We start from the raw sequence: 17,565 nt of genomic DNA on the forward strand, positions 1-17,565 counted from the left end.
ATTCTCAACTATAAAGTAATTTGGACAGTGAAGCAGGTGTTTTTTTGGTAGTGCTGGGGATTGAACCCAGGGCCTTGTGCACACGAGTCAAGTATCCCCAGCCCAAGCAGGGTTTTTAAAGTGGGAAAACTGATGCGTATTGTAACTTATTTCTGACAACTGTACAGTAGGGCTTTTACTGGTAGTGGGTTAAATTGTTGCGCTCTCCGATAGCTCTACAAATATATTTTATGCTGTTGCCTGTGTATTAATCTTGAGAAGTCACAGGAGATTCTTGGATTTCCTGACCTGATTCTAGCAGTGAAGTACTCAGGCCCTTTTTTAATGCATCATGAATATAATTAGTAGAAGGTATGCTGTTCTTTTTTATTTTAGTGATCATCATTCTTCTGTCAGGAAAAAAAAAACCCAGTTCTTTGTGTTGATTCTGTGTTGCAGAAAGCATAACTCCTACTGTTCAACTAAATGCACTGTGCATGAAACTTGGAAAAAAACCAATGTATAAGCCTGTTGACCCTTACTCTCGGGTGCAGTCCACCTACAACTACAACATGAGAGGAGGTGCTTATCCCCCGAGGTACGTATGTTTGGCCTTTTGTAAAATACAGGTAAAAATATATCTGATCTCTTACACAGACTATTATCTGTGAATTATATGAATAATGACTTTGTCTTCTTTGGGCCTGCCACGTGGAGAATAAATTTTGTACTTGTGCCTTTGGAACTGTTTTAGTGCTTTTTTAACTTCTGTTTTTGGAAAGAACCCAATCATATTCCTTATGAGCACTGTTCTTGGGCCCCCAGCAGTCTAGCTGGAGAGCACCCTCGTATCTACTTTGTGTAACTGAATCGTATTTGAACATGATTCCTACAACACCATGATTCTCAGCATTTGTAGATTTCTTGATTATTGTTTATTTGGAATCTTTTGACTTTTGAACTTGTATGTTTTGTAAATGGCTTTGGTGAACTAAAATATTGACACTTGAAAATGTCCCATGTTGAAAACCTGCTGGAAGTAATAAGACATAAGACATTGACGATAAAAATGGAAGTATTTCTTTCTCTTCCTTCTGCATTTTAGAAATAGAAGTTTGAAGTGCAAGAAAGCAAACTCTGCAAGGTTATGGACAGGTGGGGCTCCTAGAAATGAGAATCCTTCCTTTCTTTTTCTGTGCTGGGGATGGAACCCAGGGCCTTCGGCATGTGAGGCGAATGCTCTCCCACTGAGCCACCCTCATCTCACAATGAGGGTCCTTTCTAACAGACTTCCTATGGAGACAAGCAAGAGAAAATCTAAGCAGAAGCAAAGCAGATTAACTTTCTGTTTCAGCCAAAGTCTAATCCATTTTAGATTTTGTCAGAATAGGCTAGCATTATAAATTAAACTAATGTAATTTATAAGCCCTTGTGTATTAAATGAAGTGTGAATTACCACCCAGTATTTAGTTTTATAATAATTGGAATTCATTTTAAAACTTTTACAAAATTTCTGGACATATTGATACATTATTTTTTGTTGTAGCAAGCGAATGTTAATGTGATTAGGTCATAATGAAGGAAATATTTGGAATTTGCCAGAGAACGTATGGGTGACTTATCAACAACTCAAAACTCATCTTCTTAACTCCCTTTTATTTTTAGGTACTTTTACCCATTTCCAGTTCCACCCTTACTTTATCAAGTTGAACTTTCTGTGGGAGGACAGCAATTCAATGGGAAAGGAAAGACGAGACAGGCTGCGAAACATGATGCTGCTGCTAAAGCCTTGAGGATCTTGCAGAACGAGCCTCCGCCTGAGAGACTGGAGGTGAGGAGTAGCAGAGCTGGAGTGCCGGGTAGGAGCCTGTCAAGGTCCTTTTTCTAAGGTGTATTGACAGCTGCCTATAATTTTTATTATTTGATAGTCTACACGATTTTGTATCCTATATCTTCTTGCCCCACCCCACCTTTCCTTTTTCAATCTCTTAGCAAGAAAGTCAGATGTTTTCTGGTTCATTCCTGACATGGTTGAGTGATGTGAGTGTGGGGTAAACACATTAGAAAGACTGGACGAGTGCTGACTGTTAGGCTTGCCAGAGTCTGCCGACAAGGTACCAGGTCAGAATTTTTGACCTGTTTTACGAGGTCACTTTTTATTTTGTAGAAGTGATTGCTATTCATTGTTGTGTAACAAACTATCATAAAACTTAATGGTGGTTTGAATATCACTAGGCATTTATTTTGCTCATGAATCTGTGATTGAGTTAGGACTTGGTAGGGGTGGTTTACCTTTGCTCCATGTAGCTTTGGGGACCCACTTTCAAAATGGCTCACGTGGCTGATAATTCAGTGCTGGCTGTCAGCGGGAAGCTAAGCTGGCTTTTTGTCCTGGGAACCTCAGTTCTTCTATTAGTGAATCTGCAAGAAATGCTTATACTTTCTCAGGGTATGATAGCTGGGTTCTAAGAAGGAGCATCCTAGAAGATGGGAAATGGAAACACCTTCCAGTTTCTTAATGCCAGTGCCAGTATCACTTCTGTTATTTTACAGGGCAAGCTAGGCACAGCTCTCATTCAAAGGAAGGAGATAATGGAAACTTACATTTAATTTTGCTTACCTAGAAGTAAAAAAAAATCACATTATTGCTAGGTGTGATGGTGCAATACCTGTAATCCCAGCTCTTTGGAAATCTGAGGCAGGAGAATTGCAAGTTCAAGGCCAGCCTGGGCAACTCAGATCCTGTCTTAAAGAAAAGAGGAACTTTGGGGTATAGCTTGGGGTTCAAATCCCTGGGTTCAATTCCCAGTACTTCACCCCACCCCACTCAATTTATATAAGTCCACCATTTTAACCATCTTAAATGTACAATTCAGTGGCTTTTAGGACATTCGCAATGTGTAGAACCCTACTTCTGGATGAGAGACATATCAAAGAATTTGGGACCATGTTTTAAAACCACCATGACAGGAAAATGATTCTAACTTTTTGTGACTAAGTAGGAATATCATTTTTAGGAAATCAGTGACTCCATTGCTACTGAGGTGACAGGCCAAAGCTTTAGTGACTTTCTGTGGTAAGGTAGAGTTTTATCACAAATTCAGTCACCAAAGGTCTAGAAAGAAAGCTAGTGAGTCGAGAATGTTGAGGTCATGGTTCTGTGTAATCCAGTAGGGATTGTTATCTAAAAATGCCCATGGGTGGCATTCTACTTTTCCTCCCCAGGTAGCAAGGTCACAAAGAAGATAGTCTTGCCCAGAGCATAGGGCTAAGCGTGTGATGCCAGGTGGGGACGCACATAGACCCTGGGCAGCGCCTTGCTGAGGTCTGACCTATACCCAGCTGGTGGCAGTGTGACAGCCCAGCGCAGGAGGGTGCACTGTGGCTTCGTAGCTAGCCACACAGGAGCACTTGGTGTTTCTTTTGTTTACAGTGTTCCCGTTTTCCATCTTCATCACATATCCTAAGTCCAGGGGTCACAAAAGATCAAATAAAAGAATCAAATGGTAACTTAAGAGAAGATGATTTAATGAAGTTAAAAAGAAGAGTCTCTCAGTGATGAGATTTGTTAAAATACCAAAAGGGTAGTGTGGTCTGGGTTATGTTGGAGACCTTTCATCCTTTTCACTTGACTTTGATGCTCATGTAATTGCAGTCAGATGGAGTAGGTATTTCTCAGTTCCTTCTAGCCAAAGTTGATAGATGATTGCTGAATGGTGGTGTGTGGGTTGCCTGCATCAAAATCACTTGAAGTCTAAGAAAAAATTCCTAGGCCTACCCCACTCGATTCTAAAGCAGCAGGGCTTGGGTAAAACCCAGCAGTCTGGCTTTTGCTCTTGTTTACTTGCTCTTGGGGTCAATGTAAAGCAGGAGCTGAGAACCGTAGCTCCTGAGTATTGTCAGTGCTTCACAGTTACCCTTCGAGTCCTCCTTGGGAGTGTTCACAACATTGCTACAAAGGAATGTACCTGTGGGTGGGTGTCTTGGAGTCTGATGCGTGGGCTGGGGCAGTGGCTGTAGCAGACGCTTTCCAGGGCAAGTTCCTTGAGGAGCTTTGCTGGAGTGATGTTTCAGTCTACTCACGAACCTTGGCTTCCCTTCTCTTTGCTCCTGAGCAGCTCTGTATGGTTTGAAGTAGAGACAATGCCTTTCGGAAATGTCTAGAAGACGGTGATTGAGAAACAAGGAATCAGAAACTGGGATGAAAGTTTTTCTTAGAAGTAATAAATCACCTAAATGTACTGCCCCCTTGATTTTGCCAGGCCATCTTTTTGGTGGGGAGCAGGGAGTAAATATAGCCTTTTTTTAATATTTATTTTTTAGTTTTCGGTGGACACAACATCTTTAGTTTATTTTTATGTGGTGCTGAGGATCAAACCCAGTGCCCCCCGCATGCCAGGTGAGTGCGCTACCGCTTGAGCCACATCTCCAGCCCAAGATAACCTTTTAAAATACAATTTTATTTTTTTTAAAAGTAATGCATGTGAGCCAGGTCATGGTACACACTCCTGTAATCCCAGCTGCTCAGAATTTCTGAAGTAAGAGGATTGCAAGCTTGAGGCTACCTGGGCAATTTAATGAGACCCTAAATACAGTGAAGAACAAAGTTGTGGATTTAGCTCAGTGTTACAGCCTTTGCCTAAATGCATGAGGCCCTGGGTTCAGACCCTAGTACAGAGGGAAAAAAAAGTACATATGAATTATAAAAATTTTTGAAATAAAAAAAGGAAAATAAAGAATTTATAAATTTGCTACTTGTAGTTAATCACTCTACATGTTTTGGTGGATGTTAGTACCCACATAAGTAAATACACGCACCTGTCTTATTTCATAAAAATGGAATGATATGGTATAGTAACACCTTTTCCACTAAAATGTTTATCATGAAAATGTTATTATGTCACTTACTTATAATTCCCTGGGGGACTCCTTTAACACATACCTAAGAAATTTAAAAAATACATATTTGTAGTTATAGATGGACACAATACGTTTAATTAATTTATGTGGTCCTGAGGATTGAACCCAGTGCCTCAAACATGCTAGGCAAGCACTAAGCCATAACCTCAAGCCCCGGTAAGAAATTTTTAATGGCTGTAAATTGTTCCATTGTGTAAATATAGCAATGCATTTTTTCAGGAGGCCCTTGATTGAAAAGCTAGATTATTTGCAGTTTTCCTTATGATGAAATGGGTAGTGAAGAATATTGCTGTAGTGAAATCTTTATGTCCATGGTATTTCCGTGAGCCATAATCAGAGGAACAGAATTTTTTTTTTTAAAGAGAGAGTGAGAGAGGAGAGAGAGAGAGAGAGAGAGAGAGAATTTTAAATATTTATTTATTTTTTTAGTTCTCGGTGGACACAACATCTTTGTTGGTATGTGGTGCTGAGGATCGAACCCGGGCCGCACGCATGCCAGGCGAGCGCGCTACCGCTTGAGCCACATCCCCAGCCCGAGGAGCAGAATTCTTAACCAAAGACATGGTGATATGTGGCTTCAGACCCTGCCAATAGGGTGTAAGCAGCCTGTTTTCCCTTGTAGGAAATGATCATGTTACACGTATAGTCAGTTTTGCTGTTGAAAACTTGTAGAGCATGTGATTGCGCAGTGGTCAGTTGCTCCTCTTCAGGAGACAGCTGGCAGAGTAGCATTCTTTGTCCACTGCAGGTTGGTCAGGTCCCTCCTCCACATTATGCAAGGCTTGCAGTGAAAACTCCAGTGTCCTGCATGGGCCCCGCCCTCTAGAGCCTAGTGCAGTGGAGCCATCAGACATTAACGTGAGTATCATCAAAAAGCACAGTGAGTGCTAGGAGGGAGGAGTGGCAGGATCAGAAGGGCACTAGTGCTGTGTCCTGGGGTCTCCCCGGGAAAGTCATTTCAGCTGAGACCAAGACAAGCAGAGGTGCAGGACAGCACATTCCCAGAGAGGGAGCAGTGGGTACAAAGGTCCTGAGCTGAGAAGGCTCATGAGGTTTTGTTTTGTTTTAGATATAAAGTTTGTGTTGATAAAGGATGACTTATTCAGCATGTCTGAGCTGTTATGAGCAGGACAGTCATGGCTGTAATATCTGCAGTAGAAAAACCCAGGAGCTATCTTCAGTGTTCATTACTAGGGAAATGGTTAAGTAAATGGAAACATTTATTCCTGGGAGTACCAGGGTGTGGTCGATCTGCGTAAGTGGGCATGTAAGGGGGCCAGAATCTACAGTGGTAGGCAGGATACAGGGTTGTTATGCCTACAGTGTGATCCTGCTTATGCTCAAGCAAGCAGAGAACTCCCTAGGTGGGTGTATATGTATGTGTGCATATGCATAGTGAATATTTTGAAGGTTATAGAAGACTTTAGATGTAGTTTAATCCTGGTGATAGAAATGGAAGATTTTTTTATTAAAAATTTTTTAATACTTTCTATATTTTTGTCAAAATAAATGAATGGAATTTTGCTGGTCTTGAGTCCTTATCTTCTCTTGGGACAGGGCTACATTTAAGTAAGACTAAAACTAAAATGGAATATCTTCACCCTCATGCTGCCAGTATCCAGTGGACCCAGTTTTCACTTTTGAGCTCCTCTTCAAGCCCTTTAAGGAATGATATCACATGACTCTTATTCTTTTTCTGAGATCTTATAAAGAACTAAGGGAAAACATTTTATAAAATAAAGTAAAAGTCACTCTCTCTCAAAATTAGCACATGTCCTTTTGGATCTTTTTGTCCATTTTTATATTATAGCATCTTCAGAATCTTAATTTCCCTATGTTTTGGAACATTTTGCCATTACTTATCCTACATATTATTTCAACACTGTTCATCATTTGTTTCCAAGTTTACTAAATAAGGCAAAAATCACCAGAAAATGGAGGAATTATGAAATCCCTAGCAGACGATATGGTAAATCAAATAATGGTCATTATTGCATCATCCTTTAACATTCTCAGGGCCTTGCCCAATGTATTGCAAGAAAATGTAGCCAGGCTCGGTGGTGCACTCCTGTAATCCCAGCAGTTTAGAAGGCTGAGCAGGAGGATCGCAAGTTCAAAGCCACCTGCACCAACTTAGTGAGGCCCTAAGCAACTTAGGGAAACTCTGTCTCAAAATAAAAAGGGCTGAGGATATAGCTAAGTGGTTAAGCACCCCTGGGTTCAATCCCTGATACCAAAAAAAAAAAAAAGACGGGAGACACCATCCATTGAGTCTCCTCTTTTGCCTTTCACGGAACCCAGGTGAGAATTCAGGATTTTCATTTTCCCATCCATAGTGGAACGAGAAGATTGACAGAGGAGGTCTTTTTCAGTTTTTAGTCTGGTTGGAAGAAAAACACAGAGGCTGATGGTGGCCCTCCACAGGCAGTCTTAGAGGGCACTTGGAGCAGCTAAGTGAGGTCTCAGACTGAGCCTGCAGATGATGGCTTAGTTAAATGTCCTCAAACCCAAGGACTGGTGAGCAAACAATATATTTCTGTGGCAGAAGAAAAGGAAATGTGGAATACTCATTTAGTCTGTCAGGAAGGACTTCCTTAAACAACAGTTATCAACAAGAACCTGGGCCATCTCGTTCAGATTAAAAAACAAAAGCACGTGTAACAACATTTTTTCATCTCTTATGATGTTTGACTCCAACATTTATTTCTTAACACTTATCTACAAAATAAGTGGACAAATGTGTGCAAAGGTGATTGGAAGGGAGTAGATCATATAAAAACAACAAAAAATCATTAGATTGATCTTTTTTGGTGTCTGTAAATATAAGTGAAAACATTTTGCAGCTGAGGAGCAAAAAAAGATGGTTGTTCTTTCTTCAGCAGCAGTTTGCATCTGTTTGAGAAATAGACAGGACCACACAGGAAGGATCAGAAGTCCTGATAAGCGAGAGCCTCTGGTGTTTGAACTCTGGTGTTCTGTAGTGGGTGGCGCTTGGCTCAGGCAGGACAGGAGATAGGTGGGGAGTTGCATATGGAGTGCCCATACTAGGAATGAATGCCTTTCAGACCAGAAGTTTGGGGAAAAAGTTTAGGATTGCTGTTTTGAAATTCTTGTTAAAATATCAAATTAAATGACTTATCTGTTTATTATGCCTGTTATTTGTAAAAGTGACTAAATACAGAAAAATAAAAAGGGTTTATTGGAGCCAGATAATAAATGGTGATGAATATTTTTCCTAGCATATTGAGGGTCAAGCATAGTTCAGAGTGTTTTTTCTTTTTCCTAGTGTTGCTTAGATTTTAATACTGGACCGTACACTAGGGAATTGATGTTAACAGTACTTCCCACTCGTGAAGGGAAGACTGAGGCCTGCTAAAGGTTCATCATCTTACTGGGGATGATATTTGTAGATATGAGTCATTTGCTGCCTCCCCACTTGCAGTATTTGGTCCAACCCAGATGATGTGAAAATACGTACATATGTGTGTGTGTGTGTGTGTGTGTGTGTGTGTGTGTGTGTGTATAATTTGAGTATTGGAGATTGAATTCAGGGGCACTTGACTCCTGAGCCACATCCCCAGCTCTATTTTGTATATTATTTAGAGTTAGGGTCTCACTGAATTCCTTAGCACCTCACTTTTGCTGAGGCTGACTTTGAACTCAGAATCCTCCCACCTCAGCCTTCTAAGCCACTGGGATTACAGGCATGCGCCACAGTGCCTGGCTATATAAAAAATAATTTTATATATAAACCATGTAAACATAGTTTATATACTTATTTTATATATAAAATAATATAATCTCACTTTCAAATAAATGTGTATGTCATTTCCTGTTTTGCATTTTTATTTCACTGGCTGCTTTGTCCCTGTTGACATTCCTCTAGAAGCAATGGCTTAGAGCAGTGAATTTTAAGTCTGGTTGCTAGTAAAATCACCTGGAAACTCCTAAATAAATACTATAAAGTGGATATCCAACCCACAGGAACTTGAATTCATTTGTCTGGCGGTGGCTTCTCTGCCAATCCCTTGGAAACTCCAAAGTGACTCTGGCACTGCTCTGGTTGAGAATGACTGGCTTTAAGGTTAGAACTTGGCACCAGATCCATTATTTTCATCAGTCTTGTGGAACCTCAGTAGAAAAGTAGCATTACATTAATATAAACCTGAAAACTTTGAATATACGATGTTGATAAAGGCAGGCAGGAGAATGATTTATGTGAATATTCCAAACATAAATTCATACTATAGAGTTTATCCATTAAAAGAACATCGCTGGGAAGGCTACAGTCCCATGTGGTGGGTTGTTAACTGCCATGGGAAGGCTGGAGAGAAGGCTTCACTGCTTTTCTTAAAAAATGAGCTGGTGCTGTAGCTCAGTGGTAGAGCACTTGCTTATCATGTGTGAGGCACAGGATGTGATCCTCAGGGCTGCATATAAATAAGTAACTAAAAGGTATAAAAAATACAGTAACATTTTAAAAAATTGATGTCACTAGTACTTAATGTGGGTATTTGTTAAATCTGGGATTTTCTGTTACATTGTTATCTGTATCCTTCTGTGTGCTGGAAATTGTTTAGAACTAAAAATAAAAGTTAAGGGCTGGGCTGGGGATTGGCTCAAGCGGTAGCGCGCTCCCATGGCATGCGTGCGGGCTGGGTTCGATCCTCAGCACCACATAACAAACAAAGATGTTGTGTCCGTCGAAAAAACTAAAAAATAAAAAATGTTAAGGGCTGGCATTGTGGCTCAGCAGTAGCACGCTCACCTAGCACATGTGAGGTTCTGGGTTCAATTCACACCACCACATAAAAATAAGTAAACAAAATAAAGGTATTGTGTCCAACTACAACTAAAAAATAAATTAAAAAAAAGTTAAAACAAATTGCATGATCCCAGCTACTCAGGAGGCTGAGGCAGGAGGATGGCAAGTTTGAGGCCAGCTTGAGCAACTAAACTCTGTCTCAAAAAAAAGGGGGCTGGGTAAAACTGGGGGCCTACCTCAGTGTAGAGTGCTTGCCTAGCATATGCAAGACCCTGGTTCCATTCCTAGGACTGTAAACAAACAAACAGCTACACAACCATAATAGCCAAAAACTACTAATTGGTCTGCAGAATGAGCAACACACTTGAAAATTGGGATATATGCATGGCTCTTGAGGTCTTCTGTCAGCTTCAGCCCCTTTATTTCCACATTTTGTTCTGGTTGCACATAAGGGGAACGTTTGTGTTGACACAGCTACTTAGCATGAGCAGACTTTTTCTTTTTTTCCAAACAACTTATTTAAAAAAAAATCTTTGGACACTCTTGAAATAGCTGTCAAAAGGATTTCTTATGCATAAAAATGAATTAAGTTGGCACAAGTTAATGTTTTGACAGTCTCTAGTGTGTTAATATTTGTTAGGAAGCACATACCTTTTTGATAGTTGCTTTTTTAAAAATTGATGTGAAGTGTACACATGGAAATTTTTTCAGTGTACAGTTCAGGGGCATTAAATAGATTCTCAGGGTTATGCAATCACAACTGTCTATTTTCAGAACTTTTTCATCATCCCAAATAGACACTGTACCCCTGAAACAGCAAGTTCCCACTGCCCTTCCCCCGTCCCTGGCGTCCGCTGTTCTGTCTGTGCACCTGCCTGATCTAAGTGCCTCCAGTGGACATTTGTTCTCCCGTCTCGGCTTTTTTCACTTACTATCATGTTTTTAAGGTTCATTCATGTTGTGCAAGTTCCAAGTTTTGTTCCCTGTGAAGGCTGCATTTTGTATTTAATCATGAATATTCTCCATTTTGTCTGTCTCCTTGAGTGCCAGTGGACACACCGGGTTTTTACCTTTCAGCTGTGGTGAACGATGCTGCAGTGAACAGCGGTACAGATTCTGTTCAGGGCTCCGCTCAGGTTCCTGGTGTACACCTAGAGTGGGACTGCCGTTCTGGGCTTCACTTTTTTTTGGCGGAGGGGAGGGGAGGAGTACCAGGGATCGAACTCAGGGGCACTCGACCAGTGAGCCATCCCCAGCCCTATTTTGTATTTTATTAGAGACAGCGTCTCACTGAGTTGCTTAGTGCCTTGCTGTGCTGAGGCTGGCTTTGAACTCTGATCCTCCGGCCTCAGCCTTCCAGGCCACTGGGATTATAGGCGTGTGCCACCGTGCCCGGCTGGGCTTCACTTTTGGATGGAGCACCCAGCTGCTGCATAGCAGCTGCACTGTGTGCTGCCCCTCATGTCCACCAGCATTTGCTCTTTTCTGCGTTTTTGATAGTAGCCATTCCTGTGGGCATGAAGTGGCGTTTTATCATTTTGTTTTGCATTTTTCTAGTGACGTGGAACATTTTTTTAAATTAATGTCTTTTTTAGCTGTAGGTGGATACAATACCTTTATTTTGTTTATTTATTTTTATGTGGTGCTGAGGATCAAACCCAGCTCCTTGCATGTGCGAGGCAAGTGCTCCACCGCTGAGCTACAACTCCAGCCCCGACGTTGAGCTTATACTGTTTTTTGGCTTGTACTTTTTCATGTACTGTCGGTCATTTATGTATCTTTGGAGAAATTCACGTTTTTGAATTGGTTTATTTTATTGTGTTTTTGAGTTGTAGTTCTTTGTGTATTCTTCTTATGAACCCTTTATCAGAAATTTGACTTGCGAATCCCATCCTGCAGGTTGTCTTCACTGTGGTCTTTTTTTCCTTTGAGATAGGCTCTCACTCTGTTGGCCAGGCTGCTGTTGAACTCCTGGGCTCAAGTGATCTCCCACTTCCACTTCCTGAGTAAACAGGGCTACAGGTGTGCACACTAGCCCAGCTTGCCTCCTTCCCTCTTGGTAGTGTCCTTTGATGCACAAAACTTGTAATTTTGATGGACTATAATTAATCTGTTTTTTGATTTTGCTTGTGGTTTTAGTGTTACATTTAAAAAATCTTGCCAAGTCCACTGTCATGAAGCTTTTCCCCTCTGCTTTCTTCTACCAGCGTCACAGCTCTAGCTGTTTCACTGAAGCTTATCAACTTTGAGTTCATTTTTAAATATGATGTTAAGTAAAGATTCTACTTAATTACCGCCCCCAGGAGTCTGACACAGGAAGATGGCTTAAGCCCAGGAGTTCAAGGCTGCTCTGCGCCACATAGTGAGATCTTGTTAGAAAGAAAAAAAGGCATCTTCCTGCTTAGGGTTAGTGGACCATCAGAATGTTACGGGAATAGTGAAGAAGCTCAGAGTAGTGAGCCCAGGCTGGGAAGGAAAGCACCACCGGGAAGGAGAGAAGGACTCGTGAATGGCATAGGGGATCAGTTCATTTTGTCTGGAATTATACTCTAGATTGTAGCAATTTTTTTTAAACCTAGGTTTTCTCTCTCTCTCTTTCTTTTTTTACTTTTTTATCATAGCTGAATGTGTTCATCCAGTGTGGTTGGGAATCTACCTGATAAAATTAAGGAACTGTCACCTTGGATAGTCTTGCCCTCGTCGATGTAGCGCTTTCAGCTGGGAGTCCTGCCTGGGAATCCTGATCTTGGAAACAGGACTTTACAGATTCTCTGACAGAAACTCAGAAGCAGTAATGTGAAGGGCAACCATTCCTCTGCATGTTTGGGCACTTTGCTGTTGCCAAGCTCATCTAGTTTCTGGTGCCATCGCTGCAGTGCAGTGTAAAACCTGGGATCGCCTCGCAGAGGGGATGTCCCTCCCTGCTCCTCTCTGGTCCTGTTTCTGGCTGCAGGGCTGTAAAAGCACCTTGTTATAAAGATAGACTCTCTGCTCTATGTTGAGGACAAGATTTCATTAGTTTGCATCTTGAATTTTGCCAGTGCCTGAGTATAACATGACAGTTATAACTTTATGGGATTTTATGGCCAAACAAAAAGCCCCCGTGTGCACATTCCACACAGACCTGTGTGTTTGACTCTCCCCAGTAGTGGCCTCAGTGCTCGAGTACATTGGAGGTCACGTCTTAGGCAGCACAGGTGTCTCGCGGCAGCGCGGTTGGCTGATTGATACCACAGGTCTGCTGTGTGCGCCTCGTTATGGTGGATCTCTGAGGTACTTTCTGACCCATGTTGGACAGAGTCCTTTTTTTTAACCTTTAAAATTCAGAAACACATGGTGTACATGTGACCTTGGTCACTGGTTTACTGTCAAGTTCATAAAGACAGGGTTCAGTGCCTTTAAGGTTTATTACTGAGGCTGGTATGTTAATACTTTTGATAAAAGATAACTATTAAACAGTTATTCTTCTTTTAGATGAATGGAAGAGAATCAGAATAAGAAAATCTCAATAAATCTGAAATAAGTCAAGTGTTTGAGATTGCACTTAAACGGAACTTGCCTGTGAATTTCGAGGTAAGTTTATTTCTCATGTAGGACTTTGTATTATAAAACACTGTAGAATTCCTCATAGGCGTGATCCCCCCCCCCAGTATCATTTGAATAATATAAAATGTGAACCTCCACATTTAAGATTCAGAGTTTCTGTTCAGCAAAGCAGTGTTATTAATTTCTCCTGGAGTCTTTAACCTAGGGGTGTCCTTGGCTCTGTAGCCTGGTCATGCGTGGCCTCAGTTCGTCTGTGAACGTCCTGAGGAGGCTGGCAGAATAGTGGTCTCTTTACTCACATACTCTTTAGGACACAGGGAGGGTTCCTTGCATTCATCATTCTTAAAAGCATCTTTTCCTCCAAAATATTGACAATTTCTTTTAGTGTCCCAAACAGCCTTATCAGTAACTTTGAAAAAGATACTGGTTTTGTCATTGTCCATGTCTGCCCCCTGATCCATCTGTTTAATCACTTTCATTGGTTGTTGGGGATTTTGTAATCTAAAAGCAATTTTAGGGGCTGGGACTGTGGCTCAGTGGTAAAGCGCTCGCCTAGCATGTGAAAGGCCCTGGGTTCGATCCTCAGCACCACGTAAAAATAAATAAAGGTATTGTGTCCAGCTGCAAATTAAAAAAAAAAGTTTCTGATTAAAATAAATAAATAAATAAAAGCAATTTTAAGGGTTCCTTGTTCAAAATTGAAAATAAAATTCATTTAATGTTTTCTTCAGAAACAACATAGTCTGTCCATAGAATGGGAAGGTGAAGGAGGATTTTTTTTTTCTCTTTTGAATTTTCCCTTATGGTTTGATGCATGGCAAATTTATTCTTCTTGATCCCATACTTTATCATGGAATTATTTTTGCAAAGCCTATGTGAAGTTTATAATCCTGTAAAAAACTTTAGCTTTGTAGCCTCTTTTGCAGTTACAGGTGACCCTCAAGATTTCATTGCCTGTCTTCAACTCTGTACCTTCTCCTCTCATGTGCTAGTACCCTGAACTCACCCCATATTTATTCCCTCACCTGCCCCTGAGTGAGGCCAGTTTCTGACCTACAGCCTTGGGTGCTTTCTGCTTGCCAAGCAGGACTGGTCTGTGTGCGGGGATCTTCCTTGTCCCCTCCATTGCCCCGACACCCCCCCTCTACCCTCCCTGGTTCCAGCAAGCGAGAGGAGGCTCTGTTTCCTCCCTCCTGGGGTAAGAGCCTCCTGCTCCTGCAGGCCTTGCCACCTTTCTCCTTATGTTGGGACCGCAGAGACGGGGTCGGGGAAGAGGGGAGAGGGGACAACTGGTTGTTGAGTAGGGATTAGTTGGGACCTGCACCCCAAAGTATTCACAAGACCTCCCTGGGCACCTGTTGTAAGAGAGGGAAGAAGTATCCCTTTTCTCCCCTGCTTAGGGTTAATATGACAGGAAAATGTTTTTTTTTAAAGATTGGAGGGAGGTGTGTCAAGACTGGGAGAGTGGAGCTACCTGGCCCTCACGTCATCTCAGGGTTAGATTTAACTGCTCATGGGGAGGGCCTGGATTTCTGTGAAGTTTGTCACCTGCTCACAAGAGTTGCTGCCCTGCCTGAGAGTTGTAGAACTTTCTGGAACTTTCTGCCGTTCTGTGCATTTTCTCTGTGGAGTCTGGGGTGGGGACCAGATTGCTTCTCACCTCCATTTTTCTTTATCTTTCAGATTTGTCTTTGAAACCTGTGTTAAGGAATGTGTAACGTTTAAGAAGTAGTCACATAAGACAAATTGTAGGAGTGCCCTCTGGTGGTTTATATCTTTTTAAATTTTTTTTTGGTAGTTGTAGATGGAGAGCATGCTTTTATTATTTATTTATTTTAATATGGTACTGAGGATCGAACCCAGTGCCTCACATATGTGCTAGGCAAGTGCTTTGCCACTGAGCTACAGCCACAGCCCGGGTTAATATCTTCTTAATTAATACTTTTAAAACAGTTTGTTGGTGGCACAGAGTTTGTAATATGAGTACTTTTCATTGTGTAACTCCTGTGTCAGGAGGTTCATATTCTTTATTACATTGAGCAAGGACTCTGTTTTGCATCTAGAAGATTGCCTGGTGCATATTTCAGATGCTTAGGAACTGTTTCCTGAATAAATTAACATAGTAGTCAATTTTTGATAAGATTTTGGTTGTAAAGTCTGTCATGTAGGAAGATAGATTAGGTGTTGATAGGAGAAGGCAGGAGCCATCGAATAATGTTTTGGAAAAACGAACGCAGCCTGCCTTTGATGGAACGGCTTGGCTTGGCTTGCGGAAGCTGTGCAGACCTCACAGGCCCTGGGCGTGCCCTCGCTCAGGGCAATCACACCCCCGAGAGCCTCAGGAGGTCCCTAGGAGATGGTGAACACACTCCTTGGGGGACAGGGGCTGTGATTTGAAGTGAACCATAGGGTTGGCTACCCTGTGATTTCAAGTCTGGTCTGAGGATGTGGAAAGCATTGTTCTGGGAAGGAATATTCCAGAATCTAGGTGTTGGCGTAAGGGGCGCCTGAGGAAGTTTTTTTGTCAACCCCTACAGGTGCCTGTGTAGTTTGGTTCTTCGCAACACCTCCTTCTCCCTGAAGGGAATAGGCTTTGAAGGGGATAGGCTTTGGGGCTGTGGTGCCTCTTGACCCCCTTCAGCCCTGCACAGCCAATTCTTGGGCTCAAGCTCTTTCCTGGACAGTTTTTCAACCTTTTATTTAAAAAAATTTCAAACCTATGGAAAAATTGCAAGAACAGCATAGTGAATGTGTCCTTCACTTAGATTCAGCAACTGTGAACATTTTACCACATCTCCTTTTCTTTTTCTGTAATATTGTTTTAGTTTCCGTTTTTATTTTTGCTGAATCATTTGAGAGTAATTGTCAGATATGATGCCCTTTATTTCCAATATTTCAGCATGTATGTTTTAAGAGTGAGAATATTCTTTTAAAGAAACACAGTTAGTTTGCCTAATAGGGTAAATTCAGCACTCTGCACTACCATCACCCACACATCGTGTGTTCACGTGCGGCCACTTGTCCCAGTGGTGTCCTGGATAGAAATCTTTGCTGCCTCTAGTGTTCAACACAGCGCCTCACCTCAAATTTAGTCAAAGTCTGTTTGCTCTCCTTTAACCTCTGTCAGCTCCTCAGTCTTTGACTTGGACATGTGTAGAGGTCACTTGTAAAATGGTCCTCATTTGGGGCACATCTGATTGCTCATGCATTATGTGTGCTTTGGCAGGACACCTCAGGAGTGATGTTGGTCCTTCTCAGGGGTCACATGTTGTCTGTTGGTTTCAGGGCTCTACACCAGGTGTGGGGACTCTGGAGGCTATGCCCTCCCAGCTTCCCCTATAGCTCCAGGCAGTGAGGATCCTGGAAGTGTCACCCATCACTGTGTTCAGGTGGATGATCTGCATTTATGCATTGGCGTTCCACTGTCAAGAGAACTTCTTCACCCTCTCTTGCATTATAGCTGAATAGATGTGTTTCTTTTTATTTTATTTGGGGTATTTCTCCTTGTCATAATCGTTCATTTTGATGCCCAGAGTGCCCCTCAGGCTGGCTCCTGTGTCCTTTGACTTGCTCCATCACCTTGTTTGGTGTGTGGAGGGTCAGGTTTCTTGAGGTAGTTTACATGAAGTCACCCTGTTTCTAGCGTGGTGTGTACATAGCTGTGGGCACATGTCCATCAGGATGCAGGACATCTCTTACCCTGTCAGCCTCTGGTGGCTGCTAATCTGAATTCTGTCCCCATAATTTTGCCTTTTTTAGAATATTATGGATATGTATGGTTTTGGTTTCACGTGCATGCCATGTTTTTGAGCCCTCCAGATGTGTGCATTGGTAATTTATTCCTGAGTAGTAATCTTGTGTATGAGTGTGAAACAGCCTAAGCATTGTCCAGGAGAGGGGCATTTGAACAGGTTCCTTTTGGGGACTGTTAAGAATAAAGCTGCTGATATTCTTCTGTAAGTTTCCTTGTGTATATGTGCACTCAGAATCACTGAGTTATAGGGTAGATATTTTAACTTCAATAAAAAATTGCCAGTTTCCCAAAATGACTGTACCGATTTGCATTCTAACACTTAATATTGTAAATCCCCCTCTCCGTCCCCAGCATGGTAGGCAAGTGCTCTGTAGCACTGAGCTGAATCACTGGTCTTTAAAAAATTTTATTAGATACATATCTGAATATGTATCTGCCAACTTTGTGGACATCAGGTTTTCTTCTGAGACCTTTATGGTTTTAGCTTTCACATTTAGATCTGCGATCTAGGTCTATGATCCAAGTAAAGTTTTTTCTTTTTTAAAATTACAGGACAGGGTCTCACTGAATCACCCAGGTTGGCCTTGAGCTTGCCATCCTC

General features: G+C 41.7%; 1 pseudogene across 1 annotated transcript in view; it reads left to right on the plus strand.

Annotated features, from left to right (window-relative positions):
* LOC308640057 (double-stranded RNA-binding protein Staufen homolog 1-like) overlaps positions 1 to 17,565 on the plus strand; it is a 50,334-nt pseudogene that overhangs the window by 25,024 nt on the left and 7,745 nt on the right. The window contains exons 2-4 of the transcript XR_014024369.1: positions 439 to 577; positions 1,645 to 1,810; positions 13,139 to 13,237. The product of XR_014024369.1 is annotated as a double-stranded RNA-binding protein Staufen homolog 1-like (transcript). The remainder of the gene's footprint in view (positions 1 to 438; positions 578 to 1,644; positions 1,811 to 13,138; positions 13,238 to 17,565) is intronic.

This window comes from Spermophilus citellus (genome assembly GCF_964194105.1).
Source record: "Spermophilus citellus genome assembly, contig: SCAFFOLD_297, whole genome shotgun sequence".
Lineage (NCBI taxonomy): Eukaryota > Metazoa > Chordata > Mammalia > Rodentia > Sciuridae > Spermophilus > Spermophilus citellus.